Raw genomic sequence first — 14,925 nt, forward strand, 5'->3', positions numbered from 1 at the left:
AAGCACTCGTGAACCTTAAAAAATCTAATCATCATGCTCTGAGATATGACTTCTCTATGTTGATCCAAAAGATGAAACAAAGGGATCAAGAAAGGGAAAACATGGTAGGAAAAGTTAAAGTGATATGGAGGACAACAGCCATTTAATAAAAAAAAAAAATCCCTAAGTATAAAACAGAGATAACAGATGTGAGTAAATAAAATATAATGAAACAAAATCTCCCAAAGCTTGAGACAGTCAAGAATCTTCAGATTAAAAATTTCTGCCAAGTGCCAAGTAGGATTAGCAACACAGAATAATGAAATTTCAGAATTCCAAGGATAAAGAAAAAAAAATCCTAAAAGTTTGCAGAGACTAAATAATCACTTATAAAAGAAAGATCAGACAGCATTTTCAGTGTTCTGTTAATCAACCACTTACATAACACATATTATATGCCAGGCCCTTTTCTGGGCACTTTAAAAAGAATAACTCACTGAGTGTGTTAAAGTATCACATTCCTTCTCATCAACAAGCCTGATTACTAGAACACAATCAAATAATATCTTCAAAGCTATAAGAAAAATTACTTTTAATCCCAGAATCCCATACATATTCAAACCATCAATCACATGTGGGGGCAAAATAAAGGCATTTTTTTTTAACATTTAGGAATCAAAAATTCACATGCCCCATGTGAAAAAAAAATACGCTAGAAGCTGTTCCAACAAATTAAAAAGAGATAAAAAGAGAGAGAGGGGGGACATAAGACATAAGAAGCTGTGGTAGCTGAATACGACCTAGAGAAAATGAAGAGAGTTAGAAAGAAATTAAACAATTATCCAGTGGACCCTGACGCTTAAGATACTCTCTTTTGAGCATCGGTGATTTAGTGACACAGGTTGATAGTGCCTTCTCTGTGGCCAGGCACTAAACCCGGTGTGACAATAGAAAATCTATGCATAATCATAACCCTGCAAATGCTATTTAGGGGCTTAATTTTTGTAATAAACCTATAGTCAAAGCAAGAAAAAATGTCATTACAAAATAAAATGCAAATTCAAATGAAAAAATACTAATGTAATAAAAACTGAGGGGAGAAAAAGGGGAAAAGAGACTGGGAGAAAAATAAGTGATATAATACCTCATCCTTCACGTCAGGGAATCAACAAATACAATCTAGCATTAATAAATCAAGAAAAGGAAGTATTAGTGATAATTTGAGGTTATAATAATAAGCATCACAACAACTAAAAATCAAACTTCAAAAAGGCAGTTACAAGGTGTTTACGGAAACTCTGTACTTTGTGCTCAATTTTCTGTAAACCTAAAACTTCTCTTAAAAATAGCCTAATAATTAAGAAAAAAAAAAGTAGTTACCTGTGTGGAGTAGGTTGGTGGTCTTTCTGCATGGTTTGAACATTTCCATTATGATTAATACGTTTAACCTCAGAGTAAGTATTAAATAACCTACTCAAACAGGATGGAGAGTTCTTGACAAGTATATTTGATCTTTATTATGGTTATTTATATATTAAGCTTACCCCCATAAGCTCTTTGAAAGCTTATCTGTGTATTTCCTATAGTAATTAAGAGTACTTTTGTTCTTAAGTTCAATTAAAAAGGTTATTTGTAAAAAAATAAATAAATCAATGCAAGTACTTAGGCAAAATTATTGATGTTTCTTACCAATTTTTAACGTTCATCCACCACTTCATGTGTGCAATATCTAGTTGGAACAGATACTGGCTAGGAATCAAGGTCATCTTTGGGCCATCTGCTGCCTGTCTGGCCCTCCTTTGCCCATGGTTCCCTGGCTCTTGACTGCTTTCTTAAATTTGTAGCCCCGCCTGACAAAAGCTGCGTCCTTCCGCACATCTGACTTCCCACTGCTTGTTCTGAAGTATGATGGCTTTGCGTTGTCTGCTCTCCAAACAACCTTCCTTGCTACTAACAGACCAGCCATCCTACATTCCTCGTTCCCACAAACCTCAGAAGTATCTCAAAGGTACTTTCTGCCTTTCTTGGTTCTGGAGTCCTGTCACTGATGCCACGATCCCTTCCAAACCTGAGATGGAACAAAGAACTGGAAATAAAAAGGTAGAGAGTTAGAAATGGGAAGAGTATTTTTCAAGAGTGATGTTATCAAGAATTTCTACCTCAGGTGGGGTGATGCCACCTCCTCACATCAGGCCAAGAGAAAAGAGCCTAAACTGAACCCCTCAGAGAGTTTCATGTGTTCTCTCTGCATTTTGGTGGGCACAGTTGTGGTGAATAACCCATGGCTGTTAAATCAAAAAGATAACTGAAGTTACGGCTGGTCTCTCATAACATGAGAACAAAGATTCTTAGCTGGAGGCAACCAGCACTCTCAGTATTTGTGAGGAAAATGCACGTATGAGTGTGCTCTGTGAGCCCGATGTCCGCTACTCCTGAGCCAGCAAGGAATTCTCACAGATCCTGAACAAGAGAGCCCCCTACTGGGGCAAGGGACCTCAGCCAAGAGAGGCTGGACAGGTGGACAGCTAGAGGTCAGGGAACAGAGTAGCATTGTAAGCTACAGCTGGAATACAAGTGCATTCAGATGTGTCAGGAAAACCTCAGGTGAAAGAACCCCTATGACGAAGGGGCAGGGAAGTGAATTGGGACATCACCAAAGAATCTATCAGGATGGCTAATGGAAAAGAGCTGCAAACCTTTGTCAACTTGAGAAAGCACTGATGCCAGCCCACAGCAATATTTATCAAATAGAAATTTTCTCCCCACCTGTAGTAGGCAGATTACTTAGACGGCCCCCATGATTCCTGGCCTCCACTTGTAATCCCCTTTCTTTGAGTGTAGGCATCACTGTACCTTGCTTCCAACAAAGAGAATATGGCAAAGACTTTTGTAAATGTGATTAAAGTTCCTAATCAGTTAACTTTAAGTTAATTAAAAGGGAGATCCTCCTGAGTTGACCTAATCTAATCAGGTGAGCCTTTAAGACTCTCTGTCCTACTGCCCTTGAAGAACAAGCCATATGAATTGTACAGGTGCAATGAAATGAGTTCTTCCCATAACCACATGAGCTTGGAATAGCACCTCAAGCCTCAGGTAAGACAGCTATATTGGGTCCACCCAGCCCAGCAGACAGCTAGACTGGGTCCATGGTGCAACTACAGCTAAGTGTCCTAGCCCAAGAGAAGAGTCATGGATACTGAGGGTTTCAAAGGGCCTAACTCCAGAGCAGACCTACAGTGTGACCATTGGTCAATAACAATGCACCATAGTATGAATGCAGACCCACTTCCTACTGCTGTAGCTGAAAAATCAGAGGAACTAGACAGCAATATCCATCAATCACTAAACCTAAATTTTAACTCTGAGAGGGTAGGGATCTTATCCTTCTGTTAACCACTGTATCCCCACACATAGAACAGTGCAGCATTTGGTTCATGTTCCATAAAGGCTCACCAAATGAACGAATGAGTGAGTAGTTAATTCCACCTAGCCCCATATTAGTTCCAAGATGGCAGTGAAAGTGTAGGGCTTTGCCTAACAAATGGGACACACCCTTAGCCCCATGCTCTCTCCTTTTGCCTCTCCCTTTCCCTCTGCCTTTTTCTTCTGCCTCAGTTTTGTTTGCCTCTATATCAATGGAGAGTCCCACACCTCTCTCTGCCCCTCATCTCTCTTGCTGACCTCTCTACTCCTACTCTCTGATTTCTTCTATCATTCCCTGTTATCTTTCTTTGTATTTTCTTTCTCCTTTGTGTACCCCTTCCTCCCACCACCTCACCACACATGCCCATCCATTTTCATCTGTCCCTCTCCCTATCACTTACCCAGCTATAATACTAGTTTGAAGTACATTTTATTTGTTATGTCTATTGATTAAAGTTTTATGTTCCCTGGTCTTAATTAACTTATTCATCCTGCTCCCATATATTGCTGTGGCATATTTCAAACAATAGATATATTGCTGATAAAGCTATTTGTAAATCAATGTTCTGTAAACTGAATCCTATTTCAAATGTACTGGAAGAATCTGTTAGATAAAGGAATCCTATGATGAAAAATTAAACAATTTCCAATAATGCATATTTTGTAAATCTCAAGTTTCAGGCAGTGGCCATGTAAAATGAACCCATCTTAATGCCACCTACCACCATCAATCTGCCCCAGCTTTGGTTGATTTCTTCAAGAAAGTTATTAGATCTCAAAAAAGTCTGTAGAAGGAACTAAATAATTCCCATGGGAGGCTCTTCTTTATGAAAATGGAAGTGTTGGAAGATGAAAGATGAATGAGAACATGCTCAAAGTCTGTAAATGTATAAAAGGGAAAAATATGAGGAGCATTCATTCATTATACATATGCATGTTTAGTTACTATGATATTCCAGGCACTCCGGTAGGTACTGAGGATAAGAACTTGATTAAGACATAGTGCTTGCCCTCAAGGACTCACAGTCTAATAGGGGGCAGAAACACATAAATAAGTAATTTCAAAACAATGTATAAATATTATAAATAATTAGTAGCATGGACTTAAGAAAACAAAGGCTCAGCAGTGGCACCAAGTAGGGAAAGCTTCACAAGAGCAGAAACTGGGCCTGTTTTGTTTGCTGTTTTATCACCAGTGCCTAGCACGGAGCCCCATTTTGCTTAGATGCACAGTGAATATTTGTTGCTGCACGGAGCCCCATTTTGCTTAGATGCACAGTGAATATTTGTTGCTAAAATGCTGATCCAGTCTGCTGTGGCGGGAATTGGAAGGGGCAAACCAATAAAGGCTTCAATGAGAAGATACATGAACCAGACCTTCAAGGAGAATAAAGGCTCTGTAGTAAGACAAGGATGGAATCTGCACCATGGGTAGAAATAGCCTTGAGTTTAAGGTACAGAGCTAAGGGAGAGAACACTGCACATTCAAGAACTAAATTTCAAGCAAGCACCTGCCATTCACAAAGACTGTCTCATATTAACGGAGGAAAGAGAAATTTAATTTCTTTTATGTGTAGTTCACTGGTTTTTTTCTCTTTATGACTTTCTTTTCTTACCAATGAGTTGTTTCCTGTCTCCCTTATGCCTCTTTGCCCTAATTGGTCCCTCAAGGGCCTGTCTAATTCTTCCAACTGCCAGCTCCCTCCCTTATATACTCCAAAGCAACTGTCTTACCACAACTGTTTGAGGTAGTTCCCTACCATTGAACGTTAGGGCAAAAATGTGCTACCCATTCTAAATATACACGTGGTTGCCCCTGTAGGACCAGTTAGATATGGTATACTTACTATGTGGGTTTCCACAAGCAACAGAAACTTTCATCCAGAATTTTCCAAGACCATTTGTATTTCAAACACTCTCTCCTGTTCCCTAAACCTCCAAAGTCCCTGAAGTTTATATATTTCACCTCCTATCTATGTCTCCCAGTCTTATCACACAGCATGAAGCAGTACAAAATTCTCTTGTTAGACCACGTGTTACACGATTTTTATTTCAAAAAATCTGAAGACTAGATTCTTGGGTCTTGTCTCCTACTGTATATCCTAACATTTGCTACAACTTCCCTACTCCAAGGCTACTCTAAGAAGAAGAGCTACGGTGTTTATAAGGATTGTGAAGTATACTGGCTAAAAACTGAAGGTCATCAGCAATGCCCTCGGGAAGGGCAGCAGAGGTAAATAGAGGCATTTCTAAGGAGGTATACAGCACATGGGCTTTGCAGCCAAACAGGCCTAAATTCAAACCCCATCTCTACCACTTACTAATTATGTAACTGCATTCAGCTGGCCTCAGCCCATCTAAGTGTTCTTCCTCCTCCATCTAGAGATGACACGGAGACAGGTTCTCTTCTAGCAGTTGGAATTTGTCGCCCAATAGTACCTACCGCAGTAATAAAATAGGTGCCTTTGGCTTTTCCCACCCCAAGGGCTCTTTTTGCCAACAATCACATGTGTTCCCATATCACCTTCATCTGGAAGCATGGCCCACACTCTAACCCGTGTCTCTCTGATTAGTCTCCTATTGATTACTCTCCTTGCTCCAGGGTCTCCAAGCAATAATACCCTAAAGTGTAATTCTGACATGCACAGCCCCTGCAGCATGATCAGGAGTCCCTACCTGGGGTTCAACAGCTAGAGAGGGGCTCTTTGGAAACCTTAGATTTGCATTCTGGTTTCCCACCTTTCATGTCTCTTACCCGTCAGGATAACAACATTATGTAAGTTTGTCCTGCACAGATGTGCCCAGCCCAGGTGAGGAATGTACTCTTCTACAGCCACAGAACTGCAAGGGGAACTTTCCTAAATCACACAGACAGTGGACATGCCAGCAGCAGCCCTTCTCCCTGGAGGGAGATGCCTTCCAGAGTCTGGAAATGCCCTCCAGACGGCTACCTACATACTACCCCTGTCACCTGCTCAGTCCCCCTTGTCTTTCCCTTGTTTGTCCTCCTCCACAATCCCCACTGTCCTCGTGCTTGTCTTCCTCTTCATTTAAACTTCTCTCCACTCTCCCTTCTTTCCTCTCACGTGTCTTGGTCATGTCATGGGAATATAAAGGCCATACATTTCACCTTGAGTTATACACCTCTTAATTCTGACTCCCAGTGACTTCAAAGCAGCCGTCTGAAGCCAAAGCACAGGAAGGACAGCACAGCAATGTGTGGGCAGTCACTTTTTAAGAGCTAAAATACACACCCAATTTACATGACTATTTGCATTTGTGTATAAATTATACATCAATATGTATCCTCCCAAGACAGTGAGTTACTAAAATAATTTTGCTACTTTCAAACTTGTCATTGCTCAATTTTTCCTCTCTCCCCCTTGCAACAACACCCACGCACATCTTTTCATTCCTTAGGAGACAGAGAGTGAAGAAAAAGAGAAGAAGGAAGAGAGAGAGAGAATAGGACAAGAATGAAGTAAAAAAGAAAATGGAACAAAAGAATGACTAAAGGTGAGATAAGGAAAATATCAACAAAATAACAAGCATTTTTGAGTTATCAAATAAAGAATACCACTATAATCAGTTTATAATGATGATTAAAACAATCTAATCCATGCCCAAAGACAACAAAATAAATATAAAATCATATATATGCAACCTCTCTAAAATTTCCTGCTTCTTTCAAATAAAAATGTGTAGGGCTTAAATTCTACAGAAAGTTTCTTTAATAGGTTACTTTGGCACACATATATATAGAATTGCCTTTTAACAGTAAGTGAATGTCATAATATACTTCAACTACAAATGTGCCCATATGATGTGGCATTGAAAAAGGATCGATCGAGACAAAGTGTATGGTAGACAATACTCGTCCTAAAAATTCATTTCACTGAGAATTCCTCTCCCTCACTCTTCCCATCCCACCCCAATTCAGGTCTCTAGGCAGCCATGTACTCACTGCAGGACTCCTACACTCCAGCCCAATCACCTATCTATTTCTCCTAGCTAACCTGACTGGGGGTTCAGAATGCTGGGTAATTTGAGCTCTTCATTTGAACTCAGGAACTGAGCTTGCTCTTAGGAGATAGCTGACTTCAACTGGGCAGAAAGAAGCAGAACCAGCTGCAGTGAGAGAAATGGAAGGAGAAGGAGCTCTTGAGGTTTAAAATGTGACTCTGCCTAGGTTCTGATGGGTTCCTAGCTCCAGGTTGTGGTCCCATTCTCTGTCCTCGGGAACTCTGAGACACCTATGTGTCCTTATAATAAACTCCCTTTTCTGCTCCAACCAGTTTGGGTAAGTTTCCATTATTTGCACCAAAAGAACTCTAAGACTATTTAATCCAATTAATACAGAAGCATTTCTAATATAATTTTTCTAGTAATTTTTTAATGTATTTCAAGTGTTTTATGGCTGATAGGATATTTTTCTTTTTCTGTTAAATAAATTTGAACATTTTATGATGCAGTCAGTTTGTTTAAGAAAACTTTCTTCAACAGTGTTGTATTTTCAGCCATAAAAATATCAGATACTGTAGGGGTATGTATCACTCTGTGTTGCACAACAGATCATGACTTTGTGAATTACACATCTTGGAAAATAAAATACATTTAAGTTCAATGAAATTCTCACCCATGGGTCTCACTTCTTCATTTCTGCCGCCGAAATACCAATACCTCATTAAATGTGAACAAATATTGAAAATGTGCTAATTCAGTTAATAAATGCATAGAAGGAGCTAAGGCACAAATAATGAAAAAGTATCAAGAAGGAGGCAACAATAATAAAAAGGAATAAGTTTGATAAATTCTGCAGGGCAGGCTTGATAAGTAATTTATCACAGTAGGAAAGAAAGTGGAAAATGGCAGAACAGCAACAGAACCTAGAAGAGGAACCTGTGCAAGCCAGAACAGGGCCTGTTCTGTCAGCCATACTTGTGTGGAGCACTCAGAATTTAATATCAGAACCCCACTGTGTATTCTTTCTGTTGGTTAGGTAATCGTGGCCCAGAGCTAATGTATGATTAAATGCATATCCTTCTCAATGCACAATGTAGAATTGGTCATTCTCAACTAACCGTTTTATGTTTCAACAAAGAAATATACTGCAAGCTCATCTTAGTAACTTACATGATAATTCATGCAATATTTATCCCTAGCGTAGGCAAAGACTGAGAGCTACACATAAAAGACACAAGCCCTTCCTTTAGTAGATTTAGGTCTTAGCTGAGTCCTATGTCCATGCCTTACTTTCTCCACTCACTGCTACCAATGTAACTAAAGTTGAATTGGAAAACACAGAATCATGATTATCATTATTAATATTCAGGATCTACTCTATGCCAAGGACTTTATTATGCTTTCTCTATATAACACACATCATTCTCTTTATAACTCTACAAAGTAGGTTCACTCTACCTATTTTACAGATAGGCAAATTGAGATTCTAAGAAATTAAGTAGTTTTGCCCCAATCACACAGTAAGTAGACAAGGGAGCCAGGACTGAGCCCCAGTCTCTCTTACTCCAGGGTCTATATATTTCTATTTCATCTGGACTCAACATAAACTACACTAAACTCTCTGAAAAATGAAAAGAAAGGCATTCAATCTTAGTTGCTTATTCATTAATTTTTATTTTTTATTGAGTACCTACCATCATGTTACACAACTTCAGGGGATGCCACCCACAATGTATTTCACATAAATCTCTTTCCTGCCAGCACAACAATGTGACTGGTGCGCTAGAATTTCAAGACTTCTAGACTATGTCCTACCATTGGACATGGCATTCTAAATGTTAGCAACATAAGGAAGACAGTTTTCCATAAGGAAGAAGCTTATTATCCACTGCAGGGAGAAAGAAAATTCTCTTTAACCTGAAAACTCTTAAGAAAATAGAATAAAAACATACTAATGCCTGAGGAAATGTAAAAATACAGTGGACATTCCAGAGCAAGCATCCAATTTCCTAAAGGACTGCTTGAGGAGATTAATAAAGGAGCCCTTTAAATACCATGAGCAATTTGCTGACTGCACAGGTGGCCTGACATGGCCCACTGCTGCCAAACACATTCAAAGACACCACAAGAAAGCGAGACAAATGGGAAAAGGTTTTTGCATTTTTTAATCTTCTGTGTTGATTTATCTTCCTCTGTGCTATGAGTGGAAGCAAGTCATTCTCCCGCCTCCGCCCAGTTTCACCTCCTTCCCCATTTCAACAACACACACACACAATTTAAATTTATAATTCATCTGTGCTCTTCATTCAGGTTTCAGTGACTCAATTTTAGGGAATGCAAATACATGTTCTCTTGCTACCTGCCGTAGTTCAATAATCACTTGTCAGTACACTGACTATAGATGAAATTAAAGGACATTTGAAAAGACCCATGTTTCTAAGAATAGACGTTAGAGAATATTAAAAAGTAATGAATCCATATTTGGACTCCAAGTAAACTTCCCTTCATGTTATTTCTTTGGCTCATGGATATCTGATAATGCACTATGCCTATAAAGTTAAGCATATTAGGTCAGGGATCCAATTTTGATATTTTTTTCACATATCTAACCTGATCTACTGCTACAGTTCCATAAAAATATTAAATTGATGCTAATCACATATATATGTGAATACACACACACACACACACACACACACACACACACACACACACACACAAAGTCCTCCACCCAGAGATAAACTGCGTCTGTTCTTCATTTCCCTCCTTCCAATAGTATCTAAGTTCTCACTGTTACCGAGGAAGGAAGATATTAATTTTTTGCTCTAGTAGTCAGAAGATTAGAAGCATTAAAACAGATGCACCACAGTCATGTTTATTTGAGATTTTTTTTTATCTAAAGACCAAAAGGAAGCAAATCTAATTGACAGATACATGAAACAGGGCTGTATTCTCAAATAGATTATTTTCTTGCTGCTAAGTTTCCTCTCTTGATCTATCCAATACCTCATCTTTGCAAATATAGGGTTTGCTTTATAATGAATCTCAGGAAATCCTCCCTGTCACTCAGCCATCCAGGGAACAGTCCTCTATGGCATGGCACGTCCCTTCACAGGTGGCTATGCTTGCCGAGAAGACATCAGAGATTCCCCAGTGGGAAGAAAAACCACAAAACAGAAGGCTTTAAAGTCAAATAAAGATTTAAGTGTGAAAGGTTGTTTTAGTTAGGGGAGAAAGGAGATTGGGGAAGATATCCTAGAGAAGACAGAGACCAGCCCTGGAAAGTGACTGTCCTCTTCAATACAAAGTGGAATGCAGATAAGTGGTGCATTAGAGCAAACCAACCTGCCTGATCCTTAAAAATCTGATCTACATAAAATACAGATTCCTGGGTTCCACACCAAAATTGCTCAATCAAAACCTCCTGATACATTTTCAAAGTGCAACACATGACAGAGCTTATTCATGTTTGGAACCATGGCCTTATAAGACACACCAATCCACATGTTTTGTCCTAGAAGAAGCCAGTCTCAGCATAGCTGACACAGATCCTGGGATGGGGACAAGTCACTGGAAGACCCTTGAGACCCTGTTTAAGGTAGGGAACTAAGGAGCAGGAGAATAACAGTTCTCAGTGAACAAACACTAGCAGGAATGTGGCTATAATTCAGACATGAGTTCATAGCTCTGTAATTACTTATGTGGGAAAAACAGGAGTGGAAAGGAAAATACAGATGCAGAAGGAATTATACAGGAAAATTTAATGGAATGTGTTGCCTAGCTGAATACAAAGTGCATTCACATTCAAGCACAGGTTTGCATTTGTGTCCCATAGCCAGCATTTTCTCTTCATCTCCATAACTACTACCCTTGACCTTCTCTCCACTATTGCAATAGCCTCCAGACCAGTGGCCTTATGTCCATGTTTGTCCATTCCCTGCCAATCTATCCTATCCCCACAGACCACAATAATCTAAAAATACAAATGTGACTGTGTTATTCCCTTACTTAGTATGCTGTTAATAGTTCTTAGGATAAAGACTAAATCCTCAACATGGCCTCAAGGCCCTTCATAAACTGTCTCAGCTCATCTCTTGCCACTCTCCCTTCTATGTCATTTTCTATCTACACTGTTTTCTTTGTTGCTTTGACTTCCAGAGTTTCCTCCAACTGCCACACCCATTCCCAAAACTTTCAGGAATACTGGTTTTTATGCCTGGAATGTCCCCTTCCAGCCCTGACTCATGATCCAGGTCTTAAATCAAGCATCACTTCAGAGAAGACTTCCCTTCCTAGCCTAACTCAGGTCCCTCATTCTACACTCTCATGGCTCCCTGCGCTTTTCCTTTGTCACTCTTCCCATACATGTAGTAAGGTATATTTTTATGATTACATGATTAATGTCTAACTCTCTCACTGTGATGCTAACTCCAGTAAGGCAGGGACCATATGTTGTTTGTTTGGTTTTTTGTTTTTGTTTTAAATCTTTTAATGTTTATTTATTAATTTTGAGAGGGGAGGGGAGGAAGGGGGGAGAGAGAGAGAAGGAACAGGGAAGGGGCAGAAACAAAGAGGAAGAGAGAGAATCCCAAGCAGGCTCCATGCTGCCAGCACAGAGCTCAACATGGGGCTCAATCCCACAAACTGTGAAATCATGACCCAGAGCCCAAATCAAGAGTTGGATTCTTAACCGAGCCACCCAGGCACACCCCAAGGACCACATGTTTTAGTCTATGACCAACCCAGCACCTATAACAGTGTCTGAAATACAGTAGATACTTACATTTTCTAGAAAACAAAGCCAATATGCTTGGATGACTGGGGAAAATAGGAGAAACAGGGATACAAGAAAACAAAAAAATAAATAAAATTTTTGATTTCAAGTACTGCCTATAGTTGACAGCAGCAAATGCCAGTGGATTAATATAAAGATAATAATAAAATTATGACATTTGATTTTAGCAATGACATTGGATTTTAATAGGTAATTGATAATGTATATTGTCATCTAGGCATGAAAATAAAGACTTGGAAGATATAATAATTTAAGTGGTCTTTAAATCCTGAGAAATCCAAATGAAAAAGTGGACACAATATCAGAGAATGAAATACTAAGTCTCAAGGGAGGCCCATGGTTACAGGGTGAGAGGGCCAAGTGAGACAAACATGGATCAAAAGGACATGACCATCTAGAATGGTGCAGTGAAATGGAGAGCACTAGGGAGAGATTTTTTTTTTCAGATCTGAATTATCAATGAAGTCAAATGCTGCAGAAAAGATAAAAATGGTGAATATCAAACAGGCAACTGGCACTGGCACAAGTCTGCTCCTTGAAGAGCTGAGTAGTTGAAACTATCACGGAGGATGGGTAAGAGAAGTGGGCAGATGAGAAGAGTCTATCTTCAAACACCTCCCACATGTACATCTGCAAACGTAACCCTAGCATCTTCACTAGGTCATCTGGTTCATACTGGAGAGATATTAAAGAAGGCACCAACAGTGAAGAAGCCTTGCCTAAATCTCCCCCAGATTAGAACCCAAACTGGTTCGAATCTGAACCAGTTATGTCATACATTCTCAATGAGTATTTACTAATCCTGATGGTGATACTTCTATCCGCTTTTATTTCAGCAGAGCAGAATATGTTGTGTTATAAATCTTTGTGAAACATTTCATTAAATGTGAATGCAAAAATTCAAATATATAGCAGCATTCCTTCTTGAGATGCTAACTGAGAAATGTAAAGAGTGGTTTGGGGCAAACACTGAAAATTTCAGTTGATGCAGGTTTTGACTGGACCAGAATAACCTGGAAACCCTAACGTATAAAAAAGATGAGTCAGACAAAGATCAGAGGTCACTCACTTAAGAGTTGCCATTAAATCATAAGGTAATATGCTCCACCACCTAGCTTAGATTACATTAATCATGTAATCACAAAAACTCCACAGGAAAAAAAGACAGCCAAAAAAAAAAAAAAAAAAAAAAGACCAGTTTGCATCCAGAAGACCACTAGAAAAGCTTCTTTCCTCCAGTATTGATTAGCAGATAGATGAAAATCTGGCTACAGGAAAGAGTTTCACAAAACAGTTGCTCCCTTTTAGGTCCAGTTCACTTGACAAATGTGCCCACCTCTGGGCAAGCCTAGCCATGGCCCTTGGGGACCAGTGACAGAGTGGTCCATTGTCAGAATGTTCACATGACCTTAAAGACCCATGACTAAGCCAGGGGAAAAGGTAGATAAGAGAGAGGGAAGTTAAACTCTTCCACCTCCTTGCTTTGATAGCATCAGCCTTGCCTTACCCTTACCCTCCTATGCACCCAAGGGATAGATATGCTCATTACAAGTAGCCCTAGGTATATGAAGAAGTCCTAATGGTTTTAATGGTCTGTAACTTCATAAAGAGCCAGCAGTGTATCATCTAGAAGTCCAAGGAAATAGATGGCAGTCTCTCTCTCTCCTCAGTATATTCAGACCATATCTGACATCTGTAATGCAGCCCAGTAGCCAAATTTTATTAGAGATATAGATAACCTGAAGTAAGTTTAAACCTCAGTAGATGGCCTCAGCACAAGGCCTCAAAACAATGTCATCTGCAGACAAGTTCAAGGAATTGAGGATAATTCTGCTTACAGAAGAGTAAGATGGGGTGGAATATAGGGTAGGAAGATGGGAGGATAACCATGCATTGTTTAGCTACACCTATGTCATTAGTTTTTCCATCTTCTCCACTAGATTGTGAGCATCATGAGTACAATGGCCATATTTTGTGTTGGGGACCCAGGGCAGGCCTGGGCCTATTATAGGTACTTAATACTTGGTTATAAAGTGAATAAAAAAAATGATAACTGCCTTCAAATTTTGAAAGAACTACCATGTAGAAAGGTGAGATTTGTTCCTCGTGGCCCCAAATCACAGAATCAGGAATGACCAGTAGAAGGGTAAAAGGAGACAGCTTTATGTCAATGTAACGAAGAATGTCCTATACAGCTCTTCTTCAGACATTCTTCCTTGGAGTAATCCAACAAAAACTAGCCAAGTTTGGGGCAGTGACAATGGTACAGAGGAGATTTAAGCATCAAGTAGGTTTACCTCCACCATTGTTCTCAATCCTGGCAACACAGGAAATATCACTCAGGGCTCTATTTTTGTTTTTATTTTAATACAGATATGTAGGCACAATCCCCAGAAACTTGGTTTCAATTGGCCTAGGGGATCAGTATTTTAAGACACTCTCCAGATGGTTCTAATGTACAACTGTAGCTGAGGATCACTAGATGAAACTTTAAGGTTCCTTCCAAACTTAAGATTCTGATTTTACACCTGAAAAAATGGGAGTTTTCATTCAAAATACTCCAATTTTGACTGACTGCCTATTTCATTAGATGTTCTCTAACACTGGTTAAAACTAAAGAACAATCTAAGGTAATGTTCCAAACAGAAGCATAAAAAACTGGAACAAGAGGAACGGAGCACATACCTTAATTTGTAGTTTGCAAATTCTAAATAATTGAATTTTCACTTTATCAAAATCTTAGAAAGTCCAAAAATGCAAAGTCC

Source organism: Felis catus, chromosome C2 (assembly GCF_018350175.1).
Source record: "Felis catus isolate Fca126 chromosome C2, F.catus_Fca126_mat1.0, whole genome shotgun sequence".
Lineage (NCBI taxonomy): Eukaryota > Metazoa > Chordata > Mammalia > Carnivora > Felidae > Felis > Felis catus.